This window comes from Astatotilapia calliptera, chromosome 8 (assembly GCF_900246225.1).
Source record: "Astatotilapia calliptera chromosome 8, fAstCal1.2, whole genome shotgun sequence".
Taxonomy (NCBI): domain Eukaryota; kingdom Metazoa; phylum Chordata; class Actinopteri; order Cichliformes; family Cichlidae; genus Astatotilapia; species Astatotilapia calliptera.
In genome coordinates this window covers 8,573,993-8,583,980 of record NC_039309.1, presented here as the reverse complement: position 1 = coordinate 8,583,980, position 9,988 = coordinate 8,573,993, and the positions used below count along the sequence as shown (strand labels likewise).

Below are 9,988 nucleotides of genomic sequence, written 5' to 3'. Positions count from 1 at the left end.
ATCTCATATCATATTGCAACTGATTCAACTGTTATTGTATCCTTTCCTGTATAAGACATCTGTTGCTGTTGATAAACCAACATTATATGCTGATGCCTAATGGAAAAGTATTATTTTAATGTCCTTTTAAGATATTTGCCCAGTAACCTAAGTAGAGCCGATAATGTCAGTAATTGACTAAAGTGGATGCATTTATCATGGTGAAAGTAAATGGCAGCATGAAGGGAACTTGGAAATTGCCATGAAAGTTTTTGTGCTTGATGAGGGAAAAAAAACATAGCTGTCTTGCCTTTCTTAAACATGACCCAGCTGCCTCTTCTGATGGAGCACTTAACTGAGGTCTCTCCCACTTCCCTGTTCTTTCATGTTGCTATTGTGACTGTATGAACTTCTGGAAGCTTTTGCCCACATCTTGAAATCTGTGGCTGAATAGATTTTGAAGTTCTGTATGTGGCTCAGGACCATCGACATGGACACTTTTTACAACCAGTTCCAAAAGATTTGAGACGTTGTGTAAAATGTTAATAGAATCCAAATTTGGAATTATCTCATAAATCCAACTAATGTTTTTCACAGCTAATGATAGAAAATATCATGTGTTTAAACTGAGAAACTGTACGATTTTAAGAAAAGAAAACTATTAGGTAATTTTAAAAATGGTGGCACAAACATTGCACAAAAAGTTGGTATTTTTACTGTGTAATATTACAAAGAAACAGCAGGGGAAAAGTTCTCAAATTGTTAGGTTAAAGGGTCAGTAACAGGTTGAGCAGAGATTCAATCAGCAAGAGCGGTGTCTATAAATTATGGAACAGAATAATGATCTGCAATGTAAAATTGTTAAGACTTTGAATATATAATCTACGCATATTATATCACGGTACCTAATATCAAAGGTCCACAACATTAAAATAGGTATGGTTAACTGGGTATCAATACACTGGCAGAGAAACATTTCCAGACACCACTGGGCTTCATTCACTATTGTTCTTACAAACAAATTCGTTTTCATAGAAAAGCCATCATCAGAAACATGATCTACGTACAATGGCCAGTTTGGTTCTTACAGCTGTGCCTATGTTAATGAATGAGACTCATTCAACTCGATCCACAGGCCTATGCTATCTGCCTACAATTTCCAGTGTGTGCGTCTGATGCCCCAAAGCTGACTCAGAGCCGTAACACCATCAATGGCTGCAGTATGGAACAGATGTGGGTGTGTCCTCATCTCCCAGAGGAGTCCAAATCGTCATCAAACAGCCCTACAGACACAAAAACGTGAAAATATAAACAACCAGACTAGAGCTGGGCGATATATCGAGTTTTTAAAAAATATCGATATATTTTTATACGAGATATAAGATGTGACCATATCCTTTATATCGATATAGTCTATGTTACGTTATAATTATACTTGCAGAGCCGCAAGTTTGCCTCTCTTTCGTCCACTTTCGTCTTTACGCAACGTTACTCGGCCTCGCCTCTCCTTCACTGAACACAACTCCCCCTCCTCCCCCATCGCTTCACCTGCAGGAAGCGACAAGATGGACACGGCAAATCTCCGTTAACGAGTTACTGCGCATCGCCCCGTGCGTGGGGCTGGACGGCGTCAACGTGTTAGCTAGCTAACCACGCTAACGAGCTAACCACGCTAACGCCATGCAGCCCAGAGGTGCTGCACGGACTAAAATCCTTTCATTTTCTCAAAAGTTGACAGCGCTCCTTATGTATGAATTCTGGTTGTGCTTGATGACTGCGAACCGATTTTATGTGGAACACAGCGCTCAGCAATCTGTCAAAAAATGTTTTAGTACGACTTTGGTAAGCTACGGAGCTGCACCGCTTGATGGATTGTCGGAGCATTACGGCTGAGCCTCGCGGAGTGATACGTACTGTGCTTCAACGTAATATTACCCTACTGTGTATAAGGACCATAAATGGCACCTGTTAAGAGACGTGGTTGCGAAGCGGATTACAAACTCCAGGCTGTCAGTCACGCAGTACAAGTTGGGAACAGAGCAGCTGTGAAATCTGTCTTTGTGCTCGGCGTCTTTTAGTTTACATTTTGACTGCACATTTGTGAGCTTTTTGTTATGCACAAAAACAACATTGTTTTCTTTTATTTATGGAGCATTATTTAATAAATGCTCATAATTTATTTTTGAGTAAATTTTATGTACATCTGCTCTATGTTAATAAAATGCGTGTGTGACATCTGGGACACAGCTTTGACTAAGAACTCTCTTTTTGTTCTTACTTTATGGCTTTAAAAAAATATATATATCGAGATATATATCTTATATCGCCATCCAGCTAAAAAATATCGAGATATGAATTTTGGGTCATATCGCCCAGCCCTAAACCAGACTATAAGCAGTGATTTAACTACTTTAAGACCTCTGTGAAAATCATTTACAGTATATATCACAGAATTTAAGGCTTTTATAATCACAGAGCATACAGAGAAAAGTACTAAACTGAATCAATTTCAGCTTTTGTTTCTCATGATGTATATTGTATTAATAATTACATTTCATTATCTGTGTCTTTACCACACATTTGCCACACAGGTTTAGATACTGTAGGTTCAGTGAATGCTTAAATTGCACTGATTAGAACATACTGGACATTCAAAGCTAAGATTCAGCGCACTGTGTTAGAGGCTGGGATTTGATGACTTCATCATATATACAACCTTTGATCATCGTTTATGTCCAGTTGAGAATGAATCTGTGCACTCACATATTAAATGAACTGAAATCAGTAGTGTGATCTCCAGTCTTGATATAAGGAATGAGAGAACTTACAGCTGTTATTTGAATCAGCCTGTCTCAGTTGTTTTAACTCTAAGTATCACAAAGTAATGTGGTAACATCTGGACTGACGAGTTTACTGTCAGCATTTTAATCACTAGTTTAAAGGCTGTAGGTTGCAGCCATTGCTCTAACACTGTATAAGTGTAACAGGCCTCAGTGCTGGTTCTAATAGTCTGAGCTGCTTCCAGCTTTATTTGTGAAGAGCACAGCAGCTTACTAAACACGTAGCTAGCTCGTACAGCTCCGACGTAAAATTTTCATAAGCTAAGATGACCTTAAAATAACGGGGCGGTGATGCTAGCGTTAGCCATGTTAGCACGTTACCTTCACAGGTGGTCAGACTGCATAAACAGGCACTCAGTCAGAGGTTGGGCTCTCCGTTTCGCTGCAGGGTCCATTCATCCTTCACATATCCGTGTGAGCCGAGTGTAAATACCGAGGCTGAACGGCCTTTGTACAAGCACACACGCTTCTTAGCAGGCCGAAGATATGAGCTAGAAAAATCCAGGCTGGCAGACAGCCTGTATCTGACCAACCAATCAGAGAGCTCCTTACATCCCACGCTGTGGCAGGATGTTTAAAATGAAGTTGTTAATCCAACTGCTAATCCACATCACCTGAGCGAACAGGAAAGGGAAATGGATTTTGAAATGCACAGAGCTACAGAGAGGTATACAGAAGAACTAACAATGACTTGATATTTGTGCTTTTGTAGTTTGTGAGGAACTTGCGTGTTTCTTTGTTTCCATACAGGACAGAAATGGAGAGGCTGAGGACAGAGAAGAAATAACCTAAACTGGGAAAATCTAACAAATGAATCCGAACCCTAAACAGGATTACTTGCAGAGGAACACAGAGTGGAACTTGGGACGATATGCAGAGGTAATACAGACAGACCAGTGATGAGCACAAGAGAACACACACTATAAAAACACATTCGGACAAGGAAACGAGGAAACTGCACACAGGAGGGAGACATGGCTGAACCTACTTAACATGACGAGACAGGGAGGACACAAACTGAACACGCCAACATCAGACACGGCCCTTCAAAGTAAAAGAGGAAAGATACACTGACAGAACTCAGAAACACGATACTAACAGAGAACAAAGGGAAGACATGGGCAGATATGACTAGACACTAAACCAAGGAAGCACAGTAACCAAAACCAAAGAACTAGAAAGTCTTAACCAGAATAAACCCAAAATCAAAAGATAATAATAATTAAAATAAAACAACTGAGTCCACAGTCTGTCCTGAGTCTGTGGACAAAACATTATTTTGACATACTCGACATATTTATAGAGTTTAGTTTTGCATAAAAAAAATCAGCAAGCAAAAGATTCCAAAACATTTTGTATGAAGAGGAAAATCAGATATACAAATTAATTTTTGTTTATTTCAGCTGTGAAATACAAATATTTTTAAATGAGGAATCACTCACATTTGGGGCTATCCTCCAGTGGCCACTGAAGGAACTACAATTTTGTGTTGGCTTCTTTTTGCCTCTGCTTGATGTTGCTTGGGTGTACTGTTTATAGCTGACTGACGACTTGTGAACAGCATGTCTCGCAGGCAGGGAGCAGACTCAACATTGGGCGAACGGGGTGATACAGAATGAGCGACCTATGCTGTGGTGTGATGCTTTGGTGTCCTTTCATTCCCACTTCAGCTCAGGACATTCAGTTGCAGCCAAGTGACAACTCTACAGAAGCGACAGAGTGGTCTCCTGATTTAATGCGGACACAATATGAGTGGCTGTTCATAAACATGACAGTCACTGCCAACAATGCCAGTGATTTAGTTGGCCAAGACAATCTTTGCTCTGATGATGGTCACTAAACGGCTAAATATCAAGGCACAATTGTACACATTTTCAAACATACTTGTGAGGTACAACAAATATCAGCACTAACAGGTAGCGGCAGAGTGTAGATGTTACTTAGATAACTGAGGTGAAGATGTCGAGAACACAAAGGCAATTTGGAAAACACTTACCTTTGACCCGGTAACAAAGTCTGTCAGGACAGCACGAGTGGGACCAAGCAAATCCAAACAAAGTCCACAACAGAAACCTAGGAACAAACATGGAAAGTGATTTAAGAAGTGAGGAGAACTTACACAGGATCTGAACAGATAGACAGACAGTAGACAACAACAAAAAGAAATCACTGTCATTCTCACCTTTTCCAAACAGGGCCTCACTCCCTCTACTGATGGAGCACTTATTAAATCTCAGTATGCTGAAATTAAAGATGCAAACATGTAAAAGCATTTACCCACATCCTGATTTTACCCGAGATTGTGAGGAAATGATTTCCCAGATACATTATGAACATCTATCAACTGCAATTACTGCTGTTTTCAAGTCGCTTTACATAAATATCTCAAACACACAGCATGAACATCAGCCTTGAGTGGTTGCTGTGAATTCAAATACTTTTACATTTTAATGTATCATAAGTGCTCTTCAACGGTTGTTTGGATGGTTACTGGAAATTCTGTTATCCTCTTAGAAAAATGCAAGACATGAATGTCTGTTTGTTGCTTGAGCTTGTTATCTGATGTATTACTTTTGAAATTCTACTACTACCTCTACTACTACTAATAATAATAATAATATTAATAATAATTCTTATTTAAGTAGCCACTGAATTTCCATCATCCCCTGCAGTAATTCAGCCAGCTTAAATCAAGGGTGTCTAACTCTATTGCACAGGGGGCCGAAACTCAAGGCGCACTTTAAGTCCAGGCTAGGGATGCACCGATACCACTTTTTTGGAAACGAGTACGAGTACTTGCATTTCAGTACTCGCCGATACCGATACAGAGTACTTAATAAAAACATGATTTAAATTTGCAGGTAACAGCTTTAGTCCTATAATTTAACAAAAAACAAACAAACAAGGGACTAGTTTGGAATTAAGAACATTTATTTAAAATGAAAAGCATGTTATATGCAACATATTACAGAATAAATAATTATAAAAAAAACAAAATTTAATTTTAAATTTGTTCGTCTGTTTCTCTGTTTAGAAGTCTCACTAGCACAGTCACAGCTGGGATGACATCAGAGGCTAGTGCGTCGTAGCTGCTCACTCAGGGAGTTCGTGCACTCGCTTTTGCTCAATGAGGGACTGGAGCATGTAATACGTGCTGTTCCAGCGCGTCTGTACGTCCTGCTGCAGTCTCTTTATTGGCTGGTTGAGCCTGAATGTCCTCGAGGCGGGAGGAGGCTAAGGCGGAATGTTTAAAATGCCCAACTATTTTCCGTCCCACTGCTATAGCATCAGCTATGCTCCTCTGTGCTAATAAGCGTGGGTAAACTCTTTGTACTCGTTGTGTTGGGATTTTAGGTGCTTGATTAAATTGCTTGTGTTAAATGCGCTACCTTTAGAGCCTCCTCTGGACAATTTCGCTGAGCACAATTTGCAGTCCGCCTTTGTTTTCGCGTCTTCGTTCACTTTGAAATAGTTCCACACAGCTGATATGTCTCGCCTCGCTTTCTCCCCGCTCTGAGCAGCAGCCGGGGCGGGCACTCGGCGCCTGTGATTAACCCCTTACATGCCGCTCAAACATAGACAGGTCTCAGACCGTGGTATCGGTCCTCGGTATCGGGGGACTTTTAACGAGTACGAGTACTTTAGAAAATGTGGTATCGAGGCCGATACCCGATATCGGTATCGGTGCATCCCTAGTCCAGGCCAAACAAGATGAACATTTATTGAACACACTAAAACAACGTTTTTTTAAACATAAATATGAATAAAAACAGACAAAAATATTATTCCAGAATAAATAAACTTAGAAAAATTAAACTTTAACTTTGACTTTAAATGTTTTGCTCTCCATAAAAATATATCCTGTCAAATTTATGCAAGTTAGAAATATGAACATGCTGCCAAAACCCCAGTAAAAATAAATGAAAATTGTGCTTTTAAGTAAACGGTAAAGTAACAACAAATCAAAACAATGAGATTTTGTTGCTATTATGCCATTTTATAAAAAAATAAATAAAATGTTTTGCTCTTCATAAGAGTATCTCCTGTGAAATGATACGAATTCAAAATATGAACATGATGCAAAAACAAAAACAAAAACTGGAAACAAATAAAATTTCTGCTTTTCAGCAAAAGTTAAAAGAACAACAAATAATAATATTCAGTTTTCTTTGCTCTTATGCCATTTTGCCAGAGCTGGATGCTTGGCATCTTTTTTGGCAACAAGTTTGTTTAAGTTTGGTGCGAGGTCCTGTGTTGTAGAGATTCTCAGGATGGACTGCAGGTGTTCATCAGTGAGACAACTCCTGTGCACTGTTGTGTTAATCTTCATCACTGAAAACAGCTTCTCACACTGATATGTGCTACCAAACATACACAAGGTTCGAGCCGCATGTAGACGGAGCTGGGGTATTGCTTCAGGAATTGAACTAATAAACTGTGCGGGCCCTTCAGTGTTGTACTTTGCCTTGAGGGTCCCATCACACTGCAGCTCAGTCAGCTCCATCTGAATCTACACAGGTGCAGTTTCCACGGCAACTGTAAATGGGTTGCGAAGCAGCCCGAAATTCTCTTTTTGTGCTTCAAAGTCACCAAAGCGCTGTGCGAACTCAGTGCGCAGTGCGCTCAGTTTATCAGAAAAGTGCTCATTTGGGAACACTGTTGCGCCGACTTGGTTCAACATTACTTAGCAACGGGGAAAGTGAGGCAAGTGGTGCATTTGTGACTCCCATAGGAGCAGCTTGGCTTGAAATGCCTTCCCACATCATACATGCCATGTCCATGAACTGGCAGGTTTCTTTGCTGAGCTCAAAAACTCTATAAAATAACTTTTCCCCAACTCAGCCAACGAACCTCTGTATGATAAGGACTCTGAATCTATTTCCTGCACGAAAGAGGGAAATTGACGGTCATTTAAACCTTTAGCTTGGATAAAATTTATGTTTTGCGTTACGTTACTCATTACATGCTCCATTTTTAGGAATTTACCACACAGCGTTTCCTTGTGCATGATGCAGTGATCTGCTGTTAACTCACCAGTTACTCGCAGTAGTCCACTTTTTTCACCGCACATTGCCGCCACTCCATCTGTTATAACTCCAACAAGTTTGTCCCAGGGCAGCTTCATGTCGCTACACTTTGACATACGTTTTCAAAAATGTATTTTCCTTTTGTTGTCCCATGCGTCTATTTAATGTCCAATATTTCCTCTGTAACGAACAAATTGGAGTCCACTCCACGGATTAAGATAGCCAGCTGTGTAAGGTCCATAATGTCTGTACTTTCATCCACAGCAAGAGAGTATGCAATAAAGTCTTTGCTTCTTTCACACAACTGTGTTCTTAAATCAGTGGCCATCTCACAAAATAACAGCAATCGTATTTCTGCTCAGGCTCACTTTTGCCAAAATCTGCATTTTGTCTGGAGACAAGACATCGCACAGCTTCATCATGCAGCTATTTAGAAACTCTCACTCGGTAAATGACTGGGCTGATTTGGCTCTCAATATTTTTTCCAAATTCATGGCAATACATATCATAAAACAACACACAATATTTACTTCAAAAATACATGCCAATACACGTGTAAATTTACAAGAACACAGATAAATACCAACTAATAACACCAAAACCATACTCAAGCCTTTTTAAAAATTAATCATATCTTTAAAAGATCCCAAGGTAAAGGACTATTATTCTTCTCTTCTAGAGTTTTCCTCCTTCTCAAATCTGCAAAAATGTTCTTGCAAACAGCCACACTGCCGATCATCTTTTGTTCTATGACCACCTTGGCTCTTGTTTTCCAAACGTGGGGGTTGATAATGCACATGATCAGCCAAAAAAGACGACTTTTATTATCATACATTTTTTCCTTAAACAGTCCATACTTAATAGCTTTTATATTTTTGTCAATATCAAAGCCCACTTTAGCCATTTCCTGTCTAATCTCTACCTCCTGACCCGGCTCTGGAGGACTCGGGGGTCCATGAGCAGGATGGACCATTATTGTTATTAGTATTGTTATTAGTATTGTTATTATTAGTAGGAGGAGGAGGAGGAGCGTGCGTGCGTGCGTGCGGGTTTAGTGTTTAACGGCTGCTTCTGTTATTGTCCTGCAGGTGGAACGAGGGACCAGAAGGGCAGCACGCACAGGGTGTGCAGAAACACAACTGCTGGGAGCATGAGCACGGGAGTCTAGGGAGCAAAGGGGATTTATTGTGCATCTGCTGCCTTCACTGTAAATAAAGTGCACTGTTTGCATCGCAGAACCATGCGTTTTGGGTCCTCATTCCCCCATATCCCCACGGTCTGCCAGCCAGACCGTGACACTACTGTTCTATAGCAGGATAACAGGAGGTGTTCCAAGGTTTGGCTCTCTGCTCTGCTAAAATGAAACTTGCTTTCACAACAGCTGCACTTTGTGATTTTGCTCTGGTGAAAAATGTCTGCTGAAATGTCAGATTCTTCTTTAGCTCTTCTACTTCCTGTATTTTCTGCTGCGCATTTAGGTTTTTCAGCTTATCCTGTCTCATAGCAATATATGTTTACAGACATGTATTGCTGTAAACATACAGCAATCTACATGATTGACAGGTCACGTAGATTGCTGTATGTGCCTTATTTAGCAAGGCACTCATCTTCTTGAAGGTGTGTTTGGGGTTGTTATCATGTTGGAATACTATGGCCTCCAAAAGTTGATTCTGTTCATCTGGATGTAGCTTTTTCAGTGGGAGTAATGTTTCATCACTCATCCAAGTGACTTCTTCAGACTCAGCTGACTGCAGGTTTTCCCAATCTTATAAACAGTATATTTGCATAATGGCTGAAACCAGCCCACTGAAGGAACAATGGGCTGGGAGGTCAGTTCCTTAATCTTAATTATGCAAATTCTCATGACCATTGATCAAAGACCACTGATCAATGGTCATCTTATAATGTGATTGCAGCTATTCCCCAACTCTCTGTGAATGGTACTCATGGCCATTGATCAGTGATTTTTGATGTCTTTATATTTACCATAGTGCCACATTTAGACTTTCCTTTCAGAGGATATTATTAAATCAGGTCAGTAGGAGCAAAGCAAAAGCAAAAAATAAAGAAAATAAAAAAATATTATTTTGTTCTCATGGAAAGTTGTCCACAGTGAGCTAAGTGGAGCCAGAAAATGTCTGA

The 9,988-nt window shown here is 40.0% G+C and overlaps 2 long non-coding RNA genes across 2 annotated transcripts; one reads left to right on the top strand and one right to left on the bottom strand.

Annotated features, from left to right (window-relative positions):
* Window positions 1–671: 671 nt before the first annotated feature.
* Window positions 672–3,355, bottom strand: LOC113027881 (uncharacterized). The gene is made up of 2 exons (XR_003273156.1): window positions 3,141–3,355; window positions 672–1,262 (listed from the first exon to the last, which is right to left on the bottom strand). It is a non-coding gene; the product is annotated as an uncharacterized LOC113027881 (long non-coding RNA).
* Window positions 3,356–3,433: 78 nt separating this feature from the next.
* Window positions 3,434–9,020, top strand: LOC113027900 (uncharacterized). Its single transcript, XR_003273166.1, has 3 exons — window positions 3,434–3,486; window positions 3,570–3,698; window positions 8,935–9,020. It is a non-coding gene; the product is annotated as an uncharacterized LOC113027900 (long non-coding RNA).
* Window positions 9,021–9,988: the final 968 nt, after the last annotated feature.